The 25,997-nt window shown below is 38.0% G+C and overlaps 1 protein-coding gene across 3 annotated transcripts in view; it reads right to left on the reverse strand.

The window, feature by feature from the left end:
- FIGN (fidgetin, microtubule severing factor) overlaps positions 1-25,997 on the reverse strand; it is a 103,655-nt gene that overhangs the window by 22,002 nt on the left and 55,656 nt on the right. Inside the window, exon 2 of one of the 3 annotated variants that reach the window (XM_054830711.1) lies at positions 24,317-24,371. The exons of the other annotated variants lie outside the window; for them this stretch is intronic. The gene's annotated coding sequence lies outside the window, so the exon portion shown is untranslated. The remainder of the gene's footprint in view (positions 1-24,316; positions 24,372-25,997) is intronic. 3 annotated transcript variants of the gene reach the window in all.

Genomic DNA, 25,997 nt, shown 5'->3' on the forward strand with positions numbered 1-25,997 from the left:
TTTGTAGCTTTCAGATCAAAATATCTTCCAGTTTCTTAAGTCTGAACTGAATTTGTACTCAGATCCAACATTTTTAGTGCTGCTGCTTACCCTGTCATGCAATTCCAAACTCAGCACCTTTAAGTCACACTTAGCTTCTGCTCTCTGCTAAATAACATAAAACATAAAATAACAGAGACTCCACAGCTGCTTTGGACTGCCTCCTCTTGTACTTCTGAATAATGCATTAAACTTCACATCATTTGTGAGTGACAACCCGATGCTCTAAGATACATAATATGCATTTCGTACTGTTGATTTTGCTAAGCGCAGATGCTCTGAAGCATCAATTGCTCATCAATGAGTCCTTCAATACCATACATATATTTTAAGTAGTAAATTACATACAATATTTTAAGTAGTTTAAAACTGAGGTTGACAGAAACGTAGCATCCACAGGAAGTATCTTAGGCATCGTTATAAAACTATGGTTACCATCCTTTCTTGCTTCTAACATAAAATTAAAGCGGGGGAAACTTCGGTGTATTCCTTCTGCATCCTAGCACTACCACCAAAAAAAAAAGAACCAAAACCCCAAAACCTTTCAGCGTTAGATCCATCAGTATTTTATCAAGCCTACAAAACACCAGTCTGCTCACCTAGGGCGCTGACCCCAAACAATGTCTGACTTTCAACAGAAATTGAGATTCTTCCTTCTGATATCTCTAGACCTGCTTAACCTGATCACAAAAGCTTTCTTTATCAGACTCTTAGAGGAGTTTCCATTGAAGAACTAGGACCTACCAAATTTTACACTACTTACAGGCTGCTACCCTGAGATGGAGTGTCATATATACAGGAGTACAGACTAGCATAAGAAATTGCAAAAGTGTAGGAAATCAAAGGAGGAGGTGAAGCTACAGGGGTGGGTTAAAGTCAAGGCAGAATTTGCCCCAAAACACGGTGAATTGGCGAGAAGGAGCAATAAGATTCTACAGAAAGGACAGCGAGAAGAACTTTAAGACCTATCTTGAAGTTAAGGTGCTGCCATTGGCCATTGCCTCTGTGCTGTCAGAGGGTGAGGACTCTCCACAGGAGCACGGCCAAGCAGGGGGAGACAACTCTAGTGGTGATGTTTGCTGTTATCGAAACCAAGGTGAGCCCTGGAGTGGCTCATCTCAGGACAACTCCACCAAAAGACAGCATCAGTAGCAGAAACTGCAGTCCATGTGAAATCTATTGCACCTTCTGAACACAGATATTTTTTTCTGCTCCATCAGTGAAATTCCAATATTATAGCCCAACTTCTCCCAGGCAGGACCCAGCATCAATCACAGTTTGCCCTTCAGCAAAAGGTACCATAAACAATCCGTAGAGTGCCTTTGAGTACAGAACGCCTCGGATTTCTCTGTTCTCTTGTTTATGGCAATTTTATTTAGATTTTTTGGTGGAGTAGAGAGCAGCTTGGATGAAATACCGTAGAAAACTGTTTCACTCGGTGTTCTGCATTGTTTGTTTGTTGGCTTTTTTAAAAACACAAAACCCCTCAAAGAACAAAAGTAAACTTAATTGTTCCAAACAGAAGCAACCACTTGTTCAAACAACTGCGGGCAAACCACCTCTGCAGACTGCCGAGGTTACTGTTCTATTATGACACATTTACAAAAGCTACATAATAGATGAGTTGCAGCAGATGAGCACATTTGTCCAACAGAACCGGAATCCTTTGTATTAGGGCAGACAATATTCCCTGCACTTCAGATTGGTTTAAACACATAGACTGGCCCAACAGGCCTTTCTTTAAAGGTAGAGCAGTCTAGTACACAACTTCCCTGGCTGAAATTGCTTATGCAAATATCTCCTTATAAAATGAAAGAGGTAAAAGGAAGAACACCAGGTCCTGTATAATACAGTTACGGGTTTGTCTGGGGGATAGGGGTTAATAAAGCAAATGCACGTATGAGTGAGGAAAACATCCACGGGCTTTGGAGGGATTGGGGTGAGCACAGCAGAACGTAGCAGTCCTTGACTTTTACTTTATTTCTCACAGAGTCCATTTTCTGCATTTCTGCTATAGAGCTTTCTATTTATTTTAGCATAACTCTGTATCTTTGTCATTAAACAATCAAGTTCTAATAAAAAAACATAATGCGAACAGCCAGTTGTGTAATGAAAAAAACACAGGGTTGAAGGGGGGTTCCTGCCTGATCTCAGCAGCAGATTAGCTTATGCCCTGCAGCATGAGATGGGAAATATGTTCCTCACCATTACAGTTTTGATTCTGTATTTGTATTTTATATGGATTTTTAAAGAGACACAATATAAAGCTTCGGTTCAGAGAATCTCTCTCTCTGTGTCTCTGTATGTACGTACGTATAACTGTGCACACGTTTTTATTTCCCCTCCCAGACCAGGGATGATGTTTGTCTCTAGCAATGGCACAGTGTCTAGTCTGGAATCTAGCAGACAGGAAAAACACACAACCAGGAAAAACATGTTTTGGACTATCCCAATACAGACTATATCAACTGCAATCCCAAATACATGTCCTTTGAGAAATTCTAAGTGACCCTTTTCTCAGCAACCATCCCGCTGCACTGCAGCGTACTGCGAGTTTATTTCTGCCTAGAGAATGACAGAGTTTTATTCATGAAAAGGTAAAAACCATTCAGTTAATTGCTTTTTATACTCAATAAATGTTAAGAGTTTCTTCACTGGCAGCGAGCCAGATCTCCTCCAACAGACACAGATCTGTCAGATGCATCTTTCCTTCTGTATCTGACATATATGATCTCCTTCTCCCCTTTCCCAGTTCTTTACATGCATTTCTGCACCACTCTCTATCTCAAAGTTAAAGCTGCGCCAAATCAAGAGCAGCAGTGCTAAAGGGTGGTCAGAAAATAGGACAGCAAAGGTTTTTGAAGTTAACAATGCAGCATCCTGTTCCTACCACCTATCAAGCATGTTTCTGATTTCTTCATGTACTGAAGGCCAGGTTGGGCGATTGCCACTCACTTTAGGAATTTAACTCTGCCGATACAGCACAGCCCTTTAACGCGCTCACCCCCAACGGCTCGTGAAATTCGTGTGGAGAGATCCCATCTCAGGCTGTGTTAACCCACTCGCTGAGTGGCAGGTGAATACTTAACCCACTACACCACTATATGGGGTTACCTGTTCTGAAGATATATCTGAGAATAAAGAGTAAAGTAGACAGTAGGAACAAGGAAATCACATTTATGAGGACTTTAGAAACTTTAGTCCACAAAAGACAGGAAAATGAGGCAGAACCGCTATACTCAAACTTTTGCTGAGTACTTTCTAAGGCAAAGGAAGGCTTTAAATTTGTCCATGGCCTTACTTAAAGTTTTTCTTAGTTATATGGATTTATTTTTTTTTTTAAATTCACGATGTTTTCATTAGGCACATAATTATTTAGGCACATTATGATACAAAGATCTTGCACCACCTTTTCAAGAATACATCCAAACCATTTTAAATAAATATCCTGTATTTGATTTAATGAAAAATGCCTTGGGCTGTATCCATGTCTTGTTCATTCTATGTATCAAACAGAGAGTTTGCCATGACTGAAGTAAAAGGTACTTGATAACAAATGGTTAGAGGGCACGGGCTGATATTTAAGAGGTAAGGTTGCACCAAGGTAGCTTTGATGGGCCATTTTGTATTGAGGATAACCAGAAATGACATTTCTTAAAAAGGTCTGGATTGCTAAAGAGGAATGCCCTAAATGCATCAGTGAAAACTGCTGCTGAGCATGACTGCTTTTTTTAATATTTTGACTATTTTCGAAGGAAAGACAGTCAAGCTACAAATGTTTTTTCAATAAATCTCTGGCGAGTACTGGGCACTTCCAAGATCAGTTACACAGCATACTCTTAAAATGATTAAACTGTCTCTCACAGCAGTTTAAATGATAGACGGCCCAGAAAAAGCACTAGTGCCCCACAAATTAGGAATTGTAGCAGTAGTTGATAAGCTAGAATGAGCTCTGGGCCGATTTCGGACACACCTCACCCTCATTACTGGGCTGCCCCTCTTGGAAAAATTCTTCCCCTTGTGTAAGGTCATTCAGCTAGATTAAAATATCTCACTCTAATGTTACCTCTTTATAACACCTCACATACTTGGGTATAGAAGTGCTGGTTACAGGATGAACAATGATTTTACTTTTATATGCACTGCATAAAGATACCACCTGTGTGATTTAGTTGAAAAAGAAAAATTAATTTATATTTCTGGGATAGCTCTATCTGAAGACACAAGTTGCTATGACAGAGAATTTAAATGGTTTAAATGGTTCCCCTGCTCTCTTCTTCAAGTTCTTATTAGTGTCTATAATTTAGGCTTCTGTGTTGCTAACATGCATGTGGGTATCTTGCTAGTCATATGAATAAAGCTGCATAATTAGGCAGTGGCATAATTTGTAGCCTCCAACTCTTTCTCCCACTTCCCTTTCCCGATGCTCCTTGAAGAGACTGTGATTTATGTTGGTGGCAGATCGTGCCACCGTTACTCACTGAAATACCCTTTGCCTGAGATTTCTTTGAAATTAGTGACAAAAATTAAACCTCCAAGGATAGGGATATACCGCACCAACCCCTCCACCACCCACACGTCGGGGGCGGGGGGTATGATTGTGGTGCTGGGATGGGAATTTGGGCAGGTGACCAAACGGTTAACTATGGTTAGCCTTTCATCCTCCAAACTGACAGAGACTTCTTTAAATTCTCAGAACTCCTTTTACAGAATCTCTGTTTGACAATTTCTAAACGTGCCCCAGTGTGTTCACCAAGTTCATCTCTATTAACAGGAAATGAAACTGAAATAAAGAGGCACTCTTCGTGTTGACTGCAGGCATTGCAGATTTCACGGCAGCCCGCGTCTTCCTAGTGCCTTTCACATGGGAGAGATAATGTGTGCGAAGAAAAACAAAATTGTAGGTTTAGTAATGTCAAAATCTGATTTATGCCAAAATAGATATGTCAACAATAGCAGAGTAAGTGACAAGTGTTAAATTACCCAAAGAAGTAAATTCTGTAATTATTTACCTCTCTGGCGCATGATCCTTAACAACCTCCAGACCTAAAAGGAACAGCAGGAACCACACACATCTTGAAATTCAGCATTTTTTTCTTATTTTTTGAGAAACGACTTTTTGCCTCAATTTTTTTTTTTTTTTTAAATACAACTAAGTTCCAGCAACAGCATTTCAAATAAAACGTCAGCAGCAAGCCCCATAGCTGAATATGCTGGGAGCCGAGTATAGAGTCATCTGCAAATGGACAACTTTAATTCCATTCCTGGCACCACTGGCCACGCTGAGAATTCTTCTATCTCTTCACACCAGGGGTTTGCTCTTTTAAGCATTGCTCCCTGAAGGGAAGGAAAAACTAGAGAAAGAGGATCTCCAATGACCCTGCACAGATGAATGACTGTGTCAATGGTGAATATTGGTTCAGCTTTGAAATAGGGAATCCTGCAGTGGTTTCTCTGCTTCATCCCCACTAGTGAGTTCCACTGTGGACTTCAATGTGTACGAGGCCTTTAGGGGACAGATAATAAATGGGGGGGGGGGGGGGGGGGGAAGGGGAGGGGGGAGGGGAAAAAAATCAATAAAATGGTTTAAGAATAATAGAAGGGTATATCTCTAACTATAACCTTGAAATAATTTCTTAGATAAATTTCTCAGAGATTTGCGCCTCTTTGGCCTAACTGGTTACAGAAATTGGCCAAAAAAAAAAAAAAAAAAAAAGCTTAACTAAGTAAGGGGTCTTTACCAGATAGCCAACATTAAAGGCCAGTGTGCCCTCTCAGCACAGATTTAATTTTGATGGGTTTCCATTTGTTCACTTGTTTGTTTCTGGTGTGAAGATGATGTAAAAACAGTTGTGAAATCGTGAAATTGTTAAAAAGCTCTCTGTTTAAGTGTGAGCTTATTCTTTCATTTATGACTGATTTCACAGCAAGAATGGTGACGTGCACAAACCGAGGAAAGGTGCCTCTGCTCACCTGTGTAACTCTTCTATAACTCAGGGAAACACAAGAATGTTTGTCGAAGCAGTAGTAGAATACACGTTTACTTCTACAAGCCTTTTAGTTCACTTTCATTCAACTACCTATCAATCAATCTCACCATGACACAATATAATTTCCTAATCATGCCAATATTCATGCTTTTATCTCTTTTTAAATCCAAAGAACATATATTTCAATAAGACAGAAGTCTAATTATTTAAACACGATGTAGAATAACACTTCTCTAGGGCCATTTCTTTTATGAGTTTTAGTTCCTTAAAATTGCCATATAATTTAATCTCAATAGCAAAATGTATATAAAGAATAACACAAGCTCCCAGTAAAGAAGGCTGAATTGTTAAATTCCCAGTAAATGCTGCTTTTTCATTCCCTTATGTCTAGAATAGTTTTATTTGTTTTTAAGGGCAAAACCAACATATTCAAAGTGAAACATACGATTTCTCAACATGTTAAGAAACACAGAAGAGCAAGTGCATCTTTTTTCTTTTACATGTGATAAGTTTAACTCGTAGGATAACAAAAAAAACCCCCAAAAACCCAAACAAAAAACCCCCAGCAGCTCTGCACAGGTTTCTGTACCTTTGAAAATGAGGTTGGCAGTCACCAGCTTTCTACAGCTGATTGCATGCTCTTTACATATAATAATTTTATGCAAATTAAAGGTTCTCATTCTATAATTGCTAACAAAATATTTACATCTACCTTCATTTTAATGTTTCTGAGAATTAAAAAAAAAATTAATGGATATCTAAAAGGGACATATACTAGACAATTTCAGTCATTAATATAATATGCAGATACTGAATATTTTCAGATACTTGGGAGTATTAGCTATACATTTCATATCATCAGATATGAACCTGTTTTAGCTAAGAAAGAATTTGGGTAATCGGATTTATATAGTCTACAGCATTTCCTAAGGATACTGCCTGGGATTTGCCTCTTTTTAAATAGTTGAGATGTTAATGGTCTTTTAAGACTATTTTTTAAATACTGAGCAACATCTTCATGAAGAGCTGCACTGATTTCCAATTATGTAAAAATTAATTTGTTTAATCAAGCTACAAGAAGGACAAGAAGTTGAACTGGAAAAATTTCATCACATTAAGTAAAGGATTATTACTCACAAGAAATATTTTCAATGTCAGACAGACTTGCAGCCAGAAACTAACTATACTTCTTAGAGAGAACTCTATGTGCCTGTCTCTCCCACGTGATTTTTCAGAACCCTCCAAAACAACTCAAAATGAACTCTAAATACAAAGTTGACTTGCTTTTTAATTTCATTTTCTTTAATCACAGCCAAAGACATTTCCAGGTATAAGACTTAAATAGAGTTACCTTTTATAAATGTGTATTTTCTTTTACATGGTATGTGCACTGGAAAAGGAAAGGAGATTTCTGACAAGTTTCTCTGTCTCTGGTCTCAGGATTGTCTAATAAATAAGGATATTGGTTCATCGGGCCCACTCTCAGCAATATGATAATAAAAATTTCCCTTTTAAAACACATTGGCAAACTTGTTAAAAAAAAAAAGGCTTAATGTTTTTATGTTGTCATAATGCATGAAATTCTTTCCTTTTAGTATTCATGATCATTATCAAGTAAATTCTGTTGAAAAAAGGGAATAAAATTTTGGCATAATTTTGGGATGATAGCAGTACAGATGAGAACTGCTCCCATAACCTCCTTCTGAACAGTGATATATGCAAAATAATCCAAAATGAGTTGCTTTCCAGTCCCTTTACAGACTACTTGACATCCACTGTTCAAGTGTTTCAAACCTTCAGTCGGTGACTGTAATAGTGCACAGATGGAACAATATTTATTCTGTCAGTGGAAACTAATTAGGATGACACTAACTCTGAACATTAAACCAGAAGAAAAAAAAATCAAGAAAAAAAAAAATCACACTTTACACAGTGTGGCACATGATCTGTGAGTTTACAAATAAAAGCTATAAATTTTAATATATTTCTGTTACATGGGAGGTGTGACCATCTTTGCTGTTGCTGCTGCACGCGGTAGCCAGAGACGGGCTTACGGAGTCATATCTGGATTTGTGTACAAATGTCCCCATCTCTACCGGTAATTCACGTCAGGTCAGAAACTGCATCCCAACAACTTCCACTTGGCAAGAAGAGTGAGTCAGACTTGTAAAATATTTCACGTTATTCTTCAGTCAGCCACACTGCTCCTGTCACCCAGAGGTCACCCCCCTTCAGCCTGCGTCCTTCAGGTCCTAGCTGTGCCAACGCCACGAGCTGGGCAGAGCCGAACTCAAGTCAGGGAGGTGGCCAGCCCCACCATTCTGCTTGTCTCCCTTAACTCCAGCTGCAGGCATTAGGAGGTTGGTTGCCCTTTAGAATAAAAGATATCATTCGATAAATCATCAGGTCTGAGATATATAGAGTTATATATATATATATATATATATATTTTTATGCAACCTCCGTCCAGGAACTGGCTCACAGCTGCTGAAGACTCAAGATCAGACTTGTGACCTCAACACACAAACTAGTGATTTTCAAAACCTCACTAGGGATCGAAATCTGCATCTTTTGGTGCCTGAATACCTTTAAAAGTCTTCTTGACTTCTGATGTTCATGAGCTTGAATAAACTGGTTCACAAATGCTTAATGCTTTGAAGACCTACATGGTACAGCTCAAATTGACAAGATTAAAAACACAGCATAGAGCTTGGTAGTTTGCTATTAGACTCAACTCTTGGTCCAATTGTGTTTCAGCACTATTCCCCTTAAATGAATGGACATGTCAGGAGAGAATCGGGTTTGATGTGCATAAATATTCATGTAGATCCACCATCCTAACTAACCTTTGTAGGGAAATATAAAGCAGTATATGTTTTAAGCAATGTTGACTTTTGTAATGTAGAATGGAAAATTAATCGAGACCCAAAAAACAGAGGAAAAAAAGAATATCAACTGCCCACAGTTAAGCAAGCGTTAACATTTTAGAAGTAATGCATCATAAAAGAAGTCATTCCATTAATTATTGTTCTGCTAATGGAAGATAAACTGGGCAGAAACAGAACTGCCTGAGAAGGTGAGATCTCAAAGGCTTCTTGTCCGTGCAGTGGCATGATCCCCTAGAGGTGTTTAAAAAAAATACATTTGGAAGTGAAGCTTTCCGTATTGGTAGTGTTTTTCACATGGCATCTCTCAGCAACCAGGAACATGCTGGTGCAGAATTTCACTTTGACTCCATCCATATTACACAAAAAGTAATGATAATGAATATTGTTTTCATAAACCAGATTGCAATAGTTAAACGAACACTTCTTCAACTGTCCCAGCTATAGCCACTAGTCTAATAAATGGTATTATCTACGTCTACAAATCTGGCTTTTCTCAGATCAATGAGACTAATTCTGAATTTAATTATTTTAATCTGAAAACATATTTTAAAGCACCTTCTAAACTGAGATACTGAATGTGCTCCATAAGCTTTATTTATTGATGTTCATGTCAAACGTCAAAGGCTACTAAACTGCAATCTTACATTTTAAAGTAAAATATTTTTTTGCAAACTTAATTCAAATGCAGAGCACAACATAATGAGTAAACCTGCAAAAAAATGATGAAGTGCATCCTACTTCTAACCGATGATAATATCTTCCACGGATGCCAGATAGCATCTCTACTGAAACCATACCTTGGCTTGACAATAAAGCTGGAAGTTACTCAAGTGTATTGTAGCCAACTGTCAGACTTAAAAACAGTCACAACATACTATTAGTGGCATTCAGCCAATCTCTTAAGGAACACAATGACCCGAACTTTATTCTGAAAACTCAGTTTGAAAGCAAATCTATTCCCTAAAGTAATTTTCAGCACTGCTTAAAAAGCTTGGAAAAATCAGATTAGAGTAAACCAGGTTATGTAGATGTTATGAGAATGTAACTTCTAAAAATAACTTTATGGATCAATTCAAGTAAACTTCAAATACAGAGATCTCACCTTTCGCACGGCACGGCACTTCTATGTTCTATAATTCTGGGCCCAAACTATCAGATTGATACAGTCTGTATCGTTAGTATAGAGTTTAGAAAGCCTGGGATATAAAACAACTCCCGTGCATTGAAGATTTATGCCTTGAGAGGCTTATGTGAACACATTACATACAGTATCTGATAGAACTGCTGCACTGCATGCTGTATTTTGAAATGACTATGGATGCCTAAGGAAAAAATAAATATTTTCTCAAACAAACAGGCACACATATGTATTACTGTAATCTGTAACAGGGTAGAAATTTCCTTCCTTTTTTTTTTTTTTGTATGCAGTATTTCCATCACCATTCTAAGCTTTCATAAGAAATAACACAGAATCTTACAGATGAATGAAAATAAAAAAGGAGCATAATGCTAAATACAGCCAATGAATGAGGTGCAACCATTGAAAGCTTGCCATTATCACAGAAAATGCACCCAGGTAAATGCTTATTAGAAACTCCTATGAACTAACAGGAGTGACACATAATCAATGAAACTCCTATTAAAGCATTATTAAGATGTAACCTTGTTTATTCTAAGTAATATAAAATGTACCCACTCACACATAGAAGCCATCCATGCACTACCCAGCCTATCAGAGAAATGATCGGATATAGTCGAAAGGAAAATGTTCACAGACACTTCAGAAAAAGCAGCACACACTAATGCTTCAATATATTTGGTCCAGAAAATAACTTCGACGTTATTAATGTATGACAGCATATATTGAACTTATTCTTTCCAAACAGCATTGACTAAATGTCTCTGTAAAATTGATTCCAAGGGACAGCACTTTACTACTTTGTGTATTCAAACCATGTTACTGCTTAGCTAAAATATCACATGCAAGGAAGAAACGGAGTTAGCCTCAACACGCAGCTAAATAAGATAACTTGTTTCATGCATAGCAACTCTACAGACTTATTTATCTGCTGATTCATGACGTCTAGCTTGTAACTGTCGCATCAGGAGCCATTTATACAGGAAAAGCATTGTGCTTAATTTCACTTTCACCTCGCTAGTGAGGAAAACTACATCAATTTAAAGCACCGCTTACTTTATTCACACCACAACTGAGTCTACGAAAGGATTTTGCCAACATGGAAATTAAGGATCAGATTTCTTTTCACTCATCACACAGCTGTACCGCCAGAAAGGGAACAACACAGATATGCTCTCAGTTTCCACAAAGTAACGTGCTTTAAATTACGTGTATATATAGCTATTCAACACTTTTGGTGCCATCAATAGAGTCAAAATTATGCCTAAATGCCATCAAATCTGACTGTGGCAATACAAATATTTCACAGCTAGTACTTTCCCAGGGCAAGTACAAATTAAGGAAATAACGAGCAATTGCAATTCCGGATGCAGTCAACAGTTCTACTCAAGATCATCACCAGGTTCCCACTGCAAAACACTGACTGTGACTCAGCTTGAAATCAGGGGGAGTTTTCACTTTGAGCAAGGTCATTCTCACAGGTAGGATACAGTGAAGCGAAGATAATAGTCATGTCATAACCATATGTAATATAATAGAGAATGGTGAAAAAATTCTAACTGTATTTATCTGATCTCTGTCTGCAGCGTTGCTAAGTATGTCAGAAGATGCAAACCTAGTGAATAATGCAGCAGAAAGATCTCCAGTATAAAATGAATCTCCCCAAATACAGGAATGCAAAAGAAAGTTGTAATGGCATTGTATAAACTGTTATTTTAAAATTTTTCTTTCCATTTCTACAATTTACAACCTTTTGGCTTAGGCTATTTTCTCTTTGAAAAAGATACCCCCAATGGAGTCAAAGAATTTTATCATTACTCTAGTTACTCGATGCTTTTCTGCAATTTTCTCACTGCAAATACCAGACTTAGCACTGTAAGCATCTGAACTCTCTTCATTAATTAGTTACATGTAAAAAATGTCCTTATAAAAATTATTCTCCACAGTATTTCTTTCTTCACCTGGTCTATGAGATAATGTAGCACTGTGGCATAGAAAAATGAATAAACCCCTTTTGTGGCTAAAAATATACATATGTTCTTCTTTTACTGGCTTTCTCTTTCTTCCTTCAACCTAAACCACCAGACATTTTGACTTATAATTGAATTTTTATTTTGACATGTTTGTTTTATGATATTTGTTTCTTAAATCTCTTTCAGAACTCTGCAGAGCTGATATACGCATCAATGTCTGCTCAAAGTAACAAAAGTGCAATCCAGTAGAATTAAATGCAGTTGTGTTTTGATGCTAAAATAATCTTATAAATACAGTTTCACCGAGTAACTGTGGTGAGAAAATCTCAGGAGGCTCAAGCAAAATCTGTTCAGTTCAAAGACGCATCCTAAAATTTTGACCGTTTTCTACTGAAAAGTATTCGCCGTTTCCCTCCCTCTCCACGCAGAAGTTGCTCATTTAGAACAGGCTGGTTTTACACCTTGAGACACTGTAAGGTACAGAGAGGATGACTTTGGTACAAACCATTTGTGGACAATAATTGTAAACACGTAGAAAGAATAAAAACTAGGACAGTGTGTTTTAATCAGAGATGCAAGAGTGACATTCCTAGTTCTAAAGAACCCCAGTTCTCACACACAGCCTGGGACAGCGATTGGCTTCAGGAAAATCAAAATACTTTCCTTCCTCCTCCCCATTCTCCACAGTAACTCAGAGCAATCGATTCCAAAGCAGGCTGAAGCCTGGGAAATTTAACAGCCCAGGCATAAATCTTCATTCCCAAACCCTTCCCACCTGCCATGATTACTATCAGTCATTCTTACTAATTAAGAAGAAAACAAACATTTCTCACTGCTTGCTGTGGGGGAAAAACACTTCCTGTGAGACGTACAGATGGGAACTTACTTGGCAAATATTATTTCTCTCCAGAAAAAATTATTATGCTAACAAATAGAGCAGGCCACGTCCCAGTCTCCAGCTTTGAGGATAAGTGGCACAGTATGGAGTTCAGTGGTCTTGAGCCCACACTCGACCGTATGTCCTGGCTCCACTTAGTTTATAAGTGCAGCCTGGGAGACTCCAGAGGAACAGCAAAACTTTGAAGAATGTCACTGACATTAAGTTACTTAGTAATGACAGTGAAATATCTATGCAAACTTCCTATTTATTAGACATTTATTTTTTCATGTGTAAGATACATGGTGGGTCAATTTAAAACACAGACATATTCCAAGTTTCCCTGCAGTCTTCACTGGAACTTTTCATAGTTTAAAAAAAAAAATTAAAAAAACCCTGTCCAAAACAGAGAAAGAAAGATCTATCAAAAAACCAGAGGATGACCTCCTTTCAGAAAGGCAAATCTTGAGTTTTATTTTTGCAGCACAATTTGCATCTACTCACTATTTCCCTTCGCTATTTCCCTAAAGTTCTACTGAGATCTCCCTTTTTCCTTCATTAATGAGTGCACATCTACGCATATATTAGCTGTAAAATAAAAAAAAAAAAAAAAAAAGGAAGACTGTTGGGAGAGGCGCATATTTTCCACATCTGGATTTGATTGAAAGGAAGGGGGAAATCAAGAAAACAGGGATACAATAATGGCCTAAAGAACAGAGGGGGAAATAGGATGGCCATCTAGAAGAAAATACTAATTTTGATGCAACTAATCATCAGTTAGGTGGCATGGTTCATGAATAGGCTCATTAGGGAACTGGATCCAATCAGTAAGAAATACTTTTAAGGTTTGTGGCTCTGACTCCTTGCGTTCTTAAACAAAATGGAAAAGTTTGAAGTGCTGCAGGATGTAGAATGAGCTATTGCAGGAAAGCAAAATACTTGAAACAGCCATCAGGGCTGGAACACAAATACTGAAATGCATGTCTTCTGTAGGAAAAACAAAAATAGACAGAAAAGGGTGTCTGATGATCTTATAGACTGTGAAGACATGAAGAGGGATATGTTGGATAAAATACTCTAGTCATATCAAAGTAATAGACTTAGGGGAAAAAAAAAAAGTGTGCTGGAGCAGTCCTAGAAATTATGCATTAAAACTCCCAGATTATATCTGGAGTTGGAGGGAGTGAGGAGGCAGGCATTGATATTTAAGGAGGCAGAACAGGTGAATTGATCCAGACAATAGTTCTTCTATTAGTTCAAGGTTTAAATACATATATATATTTTGAAGAAAAATGGGATGCAGTTCACAATGGGTTTATCAAAGGTAATTAATGCCAAGCTAATTTCTTTGATAATATGGCTGATTTTAAGCAAAGAAAATTACTGAATCATCTAACTGCACATCTGCATATATGTGATAGGTTACTTTATGCATTAACAGCTGGCAAGACAGGAATTAGTGAAAGGACTGTAAATTAGCCAAGGTAATACTAAAAGGGGTGTAGTGACAGACAGCATTGAAAGGGTATCTACTGAACTGGACGAAACTTGGTAACGACGCTCCTCACATATCAGTTTGCAAAACTCCCTTACATTCATTACTGAATATGAATATGACATAAGAAGTAGGAACACACAGTGGAAACTTGCAGATTACACAAAATTAGGAGGCATCACCAGTAGAAAGAAAAATCAAAATATCATACAGGTAAAATATCATGTTCCATGTCAACATCAGTAATGAACAGAAAGTAGTAGTACAAAGTATGAGTTAATAGTGAAAAAAATTGTTACAAGTTGAAACTTAATCACAAAGAAAAGCGCAAGAAAAAATCTGAAAAGTATAAGCTGATTGGAAGATGGACTTTCATCAACTAATTTGATGCAAGTATGGAAACAGGCTATGTGGTTGTAAAATACAAACAAGCAACTTTTTTTTCCCAGAAAGTATTAATGTCATTACACAGTGAAACCTCACCAGAACTGTAATTCTGATTTTCTTCAAGGAAAATTAATTTAAACTGGAAGAACAGGAAAGGGCTATAGGAATGAAGAGTGTGTATTCACAGAGAATAAAAGACGTTGGCTTGCTCTACCCTGCCAAGGCTGAATAGGAATATGATTCCTCTGTAAAAATATAAGCAGCAAAGCATATACACTGGAGATGAACTATTTAAGTCAAAAAGACAACATTGGCACAGGAACAAATAAGTATAAAACAGCCATAAATAAATTTATGCTGCAAATTAGAAGATTTGTAACTCCCAGGGCAGTAACATTATTGAACAGCCAACCAGAGTCCTGAAGGACAAAAATAATTAGCTCATGTTAAGACACAGCTTTATCATTTTATATTATAATATATAGTGACAGTAGGGGACTGGACTTCGAGATTCCCTAGGCCCTTTTGTATTTTATATACCCATCTCTGAAGGGTTACAGAGTTCTTCTTAGCCTGTGGAAAACTGGTGGGACTCAGCCAGTGATGAGAACATTAAGGGAAAGACAGGAAATATTAACTTGGCGCAGAGCCACACTAAGGAATGAACCATTGCTTCCAAACTGGGCCGGCTCCTCTATAGGCAGCTCAGAGAATGGGCAAAGTCCATTTCTGCTTGCACATGTCTATATGTGGGTATATATTTCAAGATGATTTTGGGTAGGGAAAGGAGTAAATGGAAATAATGATACATTTCTGCTCAGTTCTTCAGCATAACTCCTTTCCTTGTCCCCAGTTACCTAAAGGTTAAGCTCAGAACAGCATTGCGAAGCCCAGCATTCCTTCCACTCGCGTAGCGAAACCATTCTTTGATATGCACTGCCTCCTTCATTCCTATTTGAATACGAATACACTTTTTTCATCTATAATATTTTTCTTTCTTTATTTTAACTAATAATAATTCATTTGTGCCCTCTGGTATTGGCACCTACACTGCGATATGATAAAATTGTTTTGGGCTACATGCAGAGACCTCCAAAATATCCATTTTGTACTATGTGTTTTTCTGTTGGCTTTTTTGTTTGTTTTGTGGTTTTGTTTTGTTGGGGTTTTTTGTTTGGGTTTTTGTTTGTTTTTTGTTTTTTCTTTTTTTTTTTTAAATAGATCTCTCCAGATACAGCTTAGAGAATGTGAAAAGTGGTTTTCCTTTTATGAACTTTAAGCATGTGGCAGTGATCAAATGGGTACAGCTGTCCTTTAAGGACATTGGCAATTATTGTCATCATACCTCCTGTTAGGCAGTTCAAATTGCTTAAAACTTTGATAATGATTACTTGACTGCATTTAAATGAAGGTCGTTTACCCTTCCATTCCCTACTTATATAGCGTCTTTCGTGCAACACGCCTCAAGGCCCTTTCCAAAGAACACTAATCAGTACACAAAATTATATTGAAGCAAATAACCTTGTCACAAATTCCATTACACAGTAAAAGCTAAATAAAAAATAATAGCTTTCCTGTCTATATTTAAAAATATATATCCACTTAGTGTCAAGCTTTTCAAGTAGAAGAGAATGCCACAGAAGAGCACGGATCGTACTGCACAGCAAGGAAATGAAAAGAAAACTATTGCTACGACACACTTAACCAATACTCGCTCTACCTTAACAATATGATGGGCAATTGCAAAAATCAATATTTTTAAAATGCTGGCTCATGTTAAACTCAAAAATTTTCAATGGGAATTTCAACAGAACAGCTGAAGCCATGTCCAAGAGGGCCAACCAGCCAGTGGAACAGAAATCACAATGTCTTGCAATAACGACTGTTTTAAGGTTTGATTGAGGCAAGACTGGCATCAATCTGACATTTACTTAAAGGAGAACTGTAACCGTTTTGCTCAGCCTGCCAGTTCAAAAGGGAAGAAGGATTTCTTCCCATAAATAAAGGTAATTTCTTATCTACATACACATATAACCTCCTACACTAGGCTCAGAGAAGTGAATGTACTTCCATTGCTTGCAAGTCTAGACAGGGAAAAGATGACTGATAATGTCACTCCCAATCCATAGTGGGCTTGTTTGCTACTTACTGGTAACCCCGACTGTAAATACAGCAGTCTCCACAAAATCCAGCAGGCTCTTTGAGTTGCTAAAAATTGACATAAATATTAAGCAAAACCAGCCTAGAAATTACCTTTCCTCCTAACCAAACAAGTGATTTGATCCACTTTAGTGGCACACTCAGCCCTTCCCTCGTCACAAGTCTGGGACCATAACAGAAACTGCAGAAAAAACTATGCATGCAAGAAGCTAAAATGACAAAAATCTCAGTTCACTGATAGATGTAGCATTATATTTATAGCATTATCTGTGCTGCGGAATATCACACACACCACAAAAATCCAGTGATCACTCTTGCAGATATGTTCTGTGGTAGTTTCTCATCTGAAAAAGCAGAAACAAAATGAAACCAACTGAAACCCTTCTGAAGAGAGAAAACATCTAAAAAATCATGGATGACACGAGCCACTCCATATCCCATATAATTTAACTCTTTTTTCGGCTGACAGAAATACCCCAGGGGAGGGGAAGAGAAGAAAGACTGAATACAAGGGAGAGCAGTAAACATGTCCAGAAATCAGAGACTCACTCAAAGCTCTTATCCATGTATTTGCACTATTGCCGATTTTAGCTTGTGAAAAATGAAGAAGTTGAGGAAATAAAACACAAATTAAAGAACAGAAACAGAACATTTGGAAAACTCATTTTAAAATTAGAGAGAAAACAACTGAAATACAAATAAATAAAACTCTCACTGCACAGTAATCCACAAGATGCCTGTGCTTAAAGTGATGAAACGTTCTTTGTTCAGAGAGTCCTGCCTGCCAAATTTTATACAGTTTGGCATACTATATGCTGATCTTTTCACATACAAAACCAAACACAATTTTCTTTTGGAAGATACAAACCTCTTCTGCAATTCCAACTGAAATGATTTATTGGCCAATTGACACTTCTTGAATTAATTCTTCTTCAAGTATAACCTAGGAAATTCCATCTCCTATCAGTTATGTCAAATTTGACAGCCTCAGGTGAAATTTCTCGTTTCTTAATTATTTTATTATCCCATTAATTCTCCCAATCCATTAGTTACACTCCCATGTCCCCCTCTGAAAAATTTCTCTTCTTCCTTGATGTCTATACCTTTCAAGAACCTCAAACAGACAATGCCCTCCCTTGGCAATCTCTTTGCTGTACTAAATATGTTTCGCTACTGTCATTTCCCTTCAGAAACTAACTAGTGCTCATGCATCCATTTTTCTCCACTTTTCCTTTAGGGGCAATTCCAGAAGGGAACAACCAAAGTGATCCTCTCAGAGCTAGAGGTGTCTGATTTTCACTATTGCGTGCTATGATAGTTATGTACACGTGCTTCCCCATCCCCCCGCCAAAAAAGTACTTTTGAAAACTGTGCATTGCAAACCATATCTTAGCCTTTGCCTACTGTTCCTCTATATGAGGTGACAATAAAAAGTGAAACGCACCGTGTTGCAAATCTATTGATCGAAAAAGCCGTGCGTGTTTCAATGGCCATAGTGAAGGGAAGGACAAAGTACAGATACCACTCTTAAAATTGCTGATCCCTGGGACAGGCTGCCCAGGGAGGCTGGGGAACCTCCATTCCTGGAGACTGTCAAACCTCAACAGGACAAGGCCCTGACTGACCCGATCTAATTTTGAATTAGCCCTGCTCTGAGCAAAAGGTTGTGCTAGATGACCTCCAGAGATCCCTTCCAACTCAACTTGCTCTCTGAATCACTCAAGAATTTTTGATCCTTCTAGAAATACAGCGTAGTACCTCAAATCAGCTGCGTGCCGAATTCCCCTTTAGATTGTGTGCTGTGCTATTATTTCCCCTACAGTCTGATACCAGATGCAAGAAGTACAAAGACTGGACCTCTTCTCCCAGTGCTATTGCCAAATTTAGGAGATTATTCGGTTTCTGTTGAACTGTAGTCATTTTTATAAATTGTGAGAACAGAGAAGCTGGATGGATCCCACTGGAATGGAGAGACTGCTTCAAGGGAACATATAAGACAGTCATCAGTACAGAGGCCATATCACCTGCAATGGGGTAAACCATGGAACTATCCATTGTTTTGGATAATTCCAAAAGGATAACAGTCAGCAAAACCAAGAATAGCGTCACCACCTTTATCAAATCATTCCAGCTCTTTCTGGAATACAGGTTTCAGTTGTTTTTGAGAAGGAATTAGGTACGTATATATTGCTCCCTCCCAACACTGAGGGCAAGAATGGACCCTGCCTTGTCTCGGCCAGTCAATAAATAACCTAGAAATACCGTCAATCTAGTGGAGATTAGAAGTGGCTGAATTTTCACTGTTTCGTCTAAATTTTCTCAAGAATATCCTTGTTTCTGCAGACTGAATTGGAAGATCATATACCTCATCTTCTTCAAGGCCTTCCTGTCCTTTTGCTACTCAGTTATGGCAAACCATCAAACCACTGTAATACTGTTTCCACAACACAAGGATCAACTTGGTGCTTTTGGGGACAGTCCCTGCTCACAGCAGTATAGAGATTATTTTAGACACAACTGGAAATGGCAGAGTCCCTTTGGCATTGGCTTTCACTAGCCTAGTATCTACTACAGAATAAATATGTAAAGAGCTCCAAGTCAAGTGTAGTATGCTCCAATAAAAAGGAAAAGAATGAGAAAACTATTAATGGCAGCACAATAAAAATAAAAATAACATGAAAAATAAGTAGCAAATCAATTAAGCACAAAACCTGAGAGAACAAAGAGGTGCTCAAGGCTACCAAGTGCCTAATTCTAGAGAGTTCATTCTTTAAGATATTAAGCATCACAGCACTGAGTTGGCAAAATAACTATATAAATTTCTGCAAAACTCTGTGTGTTTTCCAGTAGGAATGTGCCTACCCTAAAGTCAGACTGGAATTTCTTGAATTGGTGTTTAGCAATTAAGACAGCAGCCTGCCAAACTGGCTTTTTCAAAATGCTTTTGATTAGAGAAGATTTACATTGGTAAAGTCTTCCACAATTACATTTTCTCTGGAACTAATTAAAGGATAACATTTTTCATAATCATGTTTTAAAAAGCTGATTTTTCAAACATTGTTGAGATACAATTAATTCTTAGAACTTTAGGCTAGGCTGTCAGAATAATAGAACATTGGAAACTATTTTCAACACAAGTTGACAAAGTACTGAAGAATGAGCAGATTATAGGCTCTCAAAAGAAGGCCAATATTTGTATTTCTTCTACCACTGTTTAAAATTTTTGAATATGTCTAGACAAGGAATTCAGTTTTAAAATACAAATTATTTAGAGAGGGAACACTGTCATATGTCATTCAACTCTTAAATCTTACCCACTCAGGAAGAAAAAAAAAACTTAATGTAAAGATTTATGGTTGAGGATGCAGTGATTATTTTGATTATCTGACAATCACGGGTTTTGATTATTTGATAATTGCAGAAGCAGGCAGGTTTATTTTTTACTTTTCTACAAATGTAATATATATTATTGCCTCTGCTACAAAAGCTCAGAGACCCTGACCAATGATTGCATATAATTCCCATAGTGTCGTCTTCACTGCTGTATGTCACCCATCATGCCTCGCAGCTGCTATCATGATAGATTGTCTTCAAGGCGGTCACCACAACGCAACCACTTCTGGAGTGACACGATTATGACCCCTATGCAGAAGAATGCTGTCTATCTGAAAGTACTACTGAAGAAATACAGGTGATCTTCAGTAAAAGATAAACATGGCATCTTCGTGACAGAAAAACAAACCATGCAACTCAAAGCTATAAATGTTTAAGACTACAACTACTTATGATCTCACTTGCTCAAAAGCTTGTATATCCAGTTGCAAGGTAACCTTCTTACACTGTCTGGAGAATTGGTTTAAGATCTCTCAGTGGGACTTAGAGCATCCAGACATAAACTGGCTGAACTGTTAACCTGAAAGAAACCATTCAGTATTGCCCTAGAATTAATTAGTTCCACTTTAACATGGAAAAGGGTTTCAGTGGGAAAAGTGCCAGAATGAGAGCCATCAAAACAGACCTCTGGTAATCACCAGAGGAGTATTAATCTATCTGATTAATCTGTTGAGCTGTAATAGTTCCTCAAGGGCAGTGTGATGAGTTGGTAAGTGAACCTGGTGTCATTCTTCTATCCCCTGCTCCAGAAGGATATAGGTCTGTACAAAAAAGCTTGCTGGCAACAGCAGTGCTTCCTATTTGCCCTGAAAGGAGCTGCTTGAAAGCAGATGGATGCTTCTCCAGACTCACTAGACACTACCTTTGCTGAAATTTTTGCAGTGCTTTCACCAGAACCATAGTGTCTTTGGCAACATCAAGTAGGGATCGAAGCACTTGAGAGGAATAGTTAGCAATGACACAATACTGGAGCTATCATGGAAGCCAATGCTGATATAAGAATAAGATATATTCTGGTAATAAGGTCTGTCAGAAGAAGTCTCCCTGCCAGGGAAACAGCAAAGGTTTTTGACAACCAGAAGAGAAAAGCTACAGAGTAAATATGGATCATAACTGACCGTACAGCTACTATCAGCCTTTTGCCACATTAAAGCAGGTGTGCTCCATTAGTATACCTTAAAGTTTTTGGCTTCTGCTGGGTATCTGAGTGTTGGGAGCCACTAGGTCTGGGGAGGGAATGAGATTTCACTGTGTTTCAGAGAAGATTCCTCCCTCCCCCCCACCCTTTCAAAGAGGATAAACATGTTTATCTCATCTTCTGCTCCCTAAGAGAAAACTTATTAAAGCTATCTAAAACTGAGGTGCTGGAGAAAGCATGATGGCAGAGCCAGCGTTATCTGCCAACCTCCAATAAGGATTTCGGTGACTGAACAGAAATGTTTATGGTATCAGTAAACTCCTACAAGCATTTGGACTGACACCCATGGGCAAAAACTAAGACAAATGCCAGTTATTGCCAAGGACAATCTGCAATTAAGAATTTCACAGACAAAATACGAGACAAAGGGAATAGAGAGTAAATCATTATCAAACAAACTGAAATAGAGAAACTGGAACAAAAATTTAACATATCAAATAATCCCAGTGACTTAGAGTTCAGAAAAGCGCTGGTGCTGCGTCATCAGGAGCCATAATTTCATCTGTCCAGATTCCTGATGTAGGAAATGCTTGCACAATTTCTGTCACCTTTTAAAAAGACAGTATTTCCCACTGAACTAAACAAAACCCTTTCTCTTCTTAATCAGCTAGCCTCCACTTGGCAGCTGCATATGTGTAGAATATTTCTAAAAGGTAACCAGGTCACCATAAGAAGCATCTATTGCTTTTACTCATTGACTTCCTATTTTTCCTCTGCATTACACACTTTTCCCCTCCTCTGTTGGCCACCTCAGCACTGGAATCACACCGGGAGTCAATCATTTTGCAATCTCTGACCCAGAGTATTGATTCAATGCTGTGAAGGATGCCATTCAGTTATAATCAGTAACTAAACCATAAAACCGTATTATCACTTACTTTCATTCATTCACTCAAGTAATATGACTAAACATCTTTAACATCTTTCATCAACTCTCTACAGTAGCCAAGTCATGCTGGCAAGACAATAAAGAAAAAAAAAAATCATAAAGTCCAAACAGGCCTTTTGGAGCGTGATCAGATCATACTCTACAACGTGTTCCCCTCTGCAAAATAATAGTAGGCAGCCCTTTAACATCCCTCTTCGAAAGACAAATTTAGTTTCTTTACCTATAATTTTCAAATGGACACTTGCCATTCTCATAACCTTTCATAATAAACTTGTTTCCTACTCTTTCTGGTGTCTGTACACAGACACCAGACTCCCATGAAATATCCCATTAGTCTCACTGCTGAATTCTGGTTTCACCTGATGTCACCTTTCATTACCACAGGCAATTTAAAGCTCAGGCATTCTGCCATAGCTGAGGAGACATAAAAGACCAAAAATTACTTTAGAAAAATTATTGCTCAGAAAAAGTCTAGGAAGAATTTATAAGTCTCTGTCCTGGTTTTCAGCTGGGATAGAGTTAATTTTCACAAGAAGCTGGGAGGGGACACAGCCAGGACAGCTGACCCGAACTAGCCAAGGGGTATTCCATTCCACATGAAGTCATGCTCGGTATATAAAGGAGGGGGGGCTGGCCGGGGAGGAGGGGACGGGCTGGGCATCAGGTCCCAGGCAGTGAGCAAATTGCATTGTGTTTCACTTGCCACTTGCTTTGTATATTCTTTTAGAAGTACTGCTGCTGTTATTTTCCTCTTTCTCTGCTCTCCCAGTAAACTGTCCCTATCCCAACGTGCGAGTTTTACCTTTTTCTTCCGATTCTCCTCCCCATCTCACCGGCGTGAGTGAGGGTCCCCACGGTGCTTAGCTACTGGCTGGGGATAAATCATGACAGTCTCCTCTCTCCATTATTTTTTCCCATCAGGAATTATTCCAAAACCTCAACTGTTTTCCCACTTATTTAGCCTCACATTAGTAATAAAAAAAAAAATAATTTTCTTAACTTTACAAGCCTATAAGACCTAAGGAATCTTTTAGATAAACACAAGGTGAATTCTGATGGAGCTTTCCCCAAGCTTGGAAACTATAAAATTACAGGTAAAGATATAATTTCTATCTTCTCTTGCAAGGCTACCCAGTGTCTCCTCAATCCAATACAGACAGGAAGAAGTAAAAACAGTAACAAATACTTCCAACAAAAAGGAGAGGGAAAGGAATGACTAGAGAGAGAACATTTAATAAAATACATTAAACAGAAATTACTTTAGTTACGGGAGACCAATAAAGATGGAAAAACAAGCAATCCAAATAGCATGTTGACAGATCTCAAAGCTTTCCTCTTCCAGAGCCTAGTAAAAGAAAGCACTGAGAATTACTTTGCTTTATACTGTCCAAGCATTCAATGCTTGTATCTCAGTCATGAAAGGATGTACCTGATGGCACAAGTCCCAAGTTCAAGAGACTTTACTGGACAATCTGTAGACCTGAATTATGAATTACTCTACCAAGGAACCAACAAGTTTCAAAGGTTTGCCTTTTTGTGGAGGCTCAACACAAGGCACTGAAGAGGCCAGAAACTACTGCCTGAAAGAGTTATCATCCCAACTGCAAAGGATAATGAAAAGAAAATCTTGCTTTGGCATCAAGAATAAAAATAATATTATAAAGATATGTCTTGAAATACGAGTCAGACATTTCACATGAAAAGGTTCCTGTCTATTGTTAACTTCAAATGAAGATGATCTAGGATGTCTTCCTCTTCTTCTTCCCTTTTAAAATTCTATTAAACACATCAAATTCATATCACGAGAATCTCGTATGTATTAGAATAGGAACAGTAGCTTCTAAGTTGAGAGAAATAACTCTGAAGGAGGAAAAAATAAGTTCCCTTACCCCAAGATGAATCCTTTAGTCTCTCTTCCTCAATTCCATCCTTCTTAAGATGAAGCTTGGAAGAAGAATCCATAGTTAGATGGATACAACAACTTACTCCCACCCATTAAAACATTTTTCAGGAAAAGAGAATTCAAGGGAAGAGTGAAAAGGGTTTGAGGTTGAGCTGAAAGTTAGTTTTATAGGAGCTGGTCAAGAAGTCAAATCTAAACAACCTCTTCTTTCTCACTTTTATCAGAACATAATCTGAGGAATGTGGTAGATCAGACACTCAAACAAAGGAATTTTGAACCTTTGATATGCCTAAACAACTTGTCTTATCTAACTGAGAAGCAGTGGGGTAAATCTTTTGTAGTAACTCATACTCTTTGCATAAGTATTTGTAAAGTGGTCATATTCAAATATGGATTAACCATTTAAATAACAAGTTCTTTGGGATCCTTAGGATTGGATGAAAGTCTAGAGTGACATTATTCAGCTAACATCTGCAGAGAAATGGTGTGGAAGTGCTGTGGGGAACTGAGGTTTATAGCAGGAAAGATTTGGAACTTGGACACTGTGTTATGCCAAGTCCTACATGTGAGTCATTTCACTCTTTCCTCTGGCTGACTGATTAATCCCATTCCTCTACAGCAGCAAGTTGTAAGACACTTTATATATGCACCAAACTGTTCCCAGCCCTATTGCCAAACAAACTAAGAGTATTTTCTTTGATGTGGAGAAAAGTTACATTCCTTCCTCCTTCAACTGCTAGCAGTGTTGAAAAACTACTTAGGTGAATGGCTAGATACCACTAAAATCTTGTTACACGACATATCAGACATCTCATTCAGATCAAGGGACAGAGCTATGGAGATCAGCAGGGGCAGAAAATAAGGGAAAAGAAAAAGTGAAAGAGAGAAATAATAAAGCACTTTCATGAACACTTTCTTGCTTGTCAGCAGTGTCTTAAGCATGTCCAGAGAATTTTAAGTGTCCGATCAGGCAGCGATGATAATTAAGAGAAAGGGTATGTGAAGAAGTATACGTGAAAGACGTTTTGTGCCCACTGTTAGGAGGGTTGGAAGTGCTATGACACAGGCACGGGAGAAATGACTTAATCTCAGAATTTCTCCACTCAGAATCTGTGATGGCAACAGATCTGCCTTTTGACAACCATTTCATTTCCTTGGTTACTGCTCAAAATATTTTTCAGTCTAAGCCATGTTTTGTACCAAACCTGTAAAGTTTCAGAGTGCTACAGAAAGCATTACAGAAATGCAAATTGTACTACTGGTTAATGCAGTTTCTATAAGTAGCAGTCATAATAAATAATTGAAATAATATGTACTGCTGATTCACAGTGAAGGGAAAAAAGCCCTACTGCACCTGGGTGACAGAACTACAGATACTGCTGAAGACAGGAACATTACCCTTTACTATTGAGATGTACAATGACTTCACCTGACGACCAAATCCCAGCTGGCTAGAAAAGAATTACAGCACAGTTGTGACTGAGAATCCATGATAATGTATTGTCATCCAACAACTAATATTTAAACAAATGTTGTTCAAAAGCATTAGCTCCTCTGAAGATCCATAATATACTAAGTTGCTGTCCTTCCCTGTTTACATGCTACAGGTGTTGTAACAGCTCTTGTAGCATACTGGAAGCCCATGTGATAGATGTTTTCCCCAAAGG

The sequence above is a fragment of the Grus americana genome, chromosome 6 (assembly GCF_028858705.1).
Source record: "Grus americana isolate bGruAme1 chromosome 6, bGruAme1.mat, whole genome shotgun sequence".
NCBI classification, from domain to species: Eukaryota; Metazoa; Chordata; class Aves; order Gruiformes; family Gruidae; genus Grus; species Grus americana.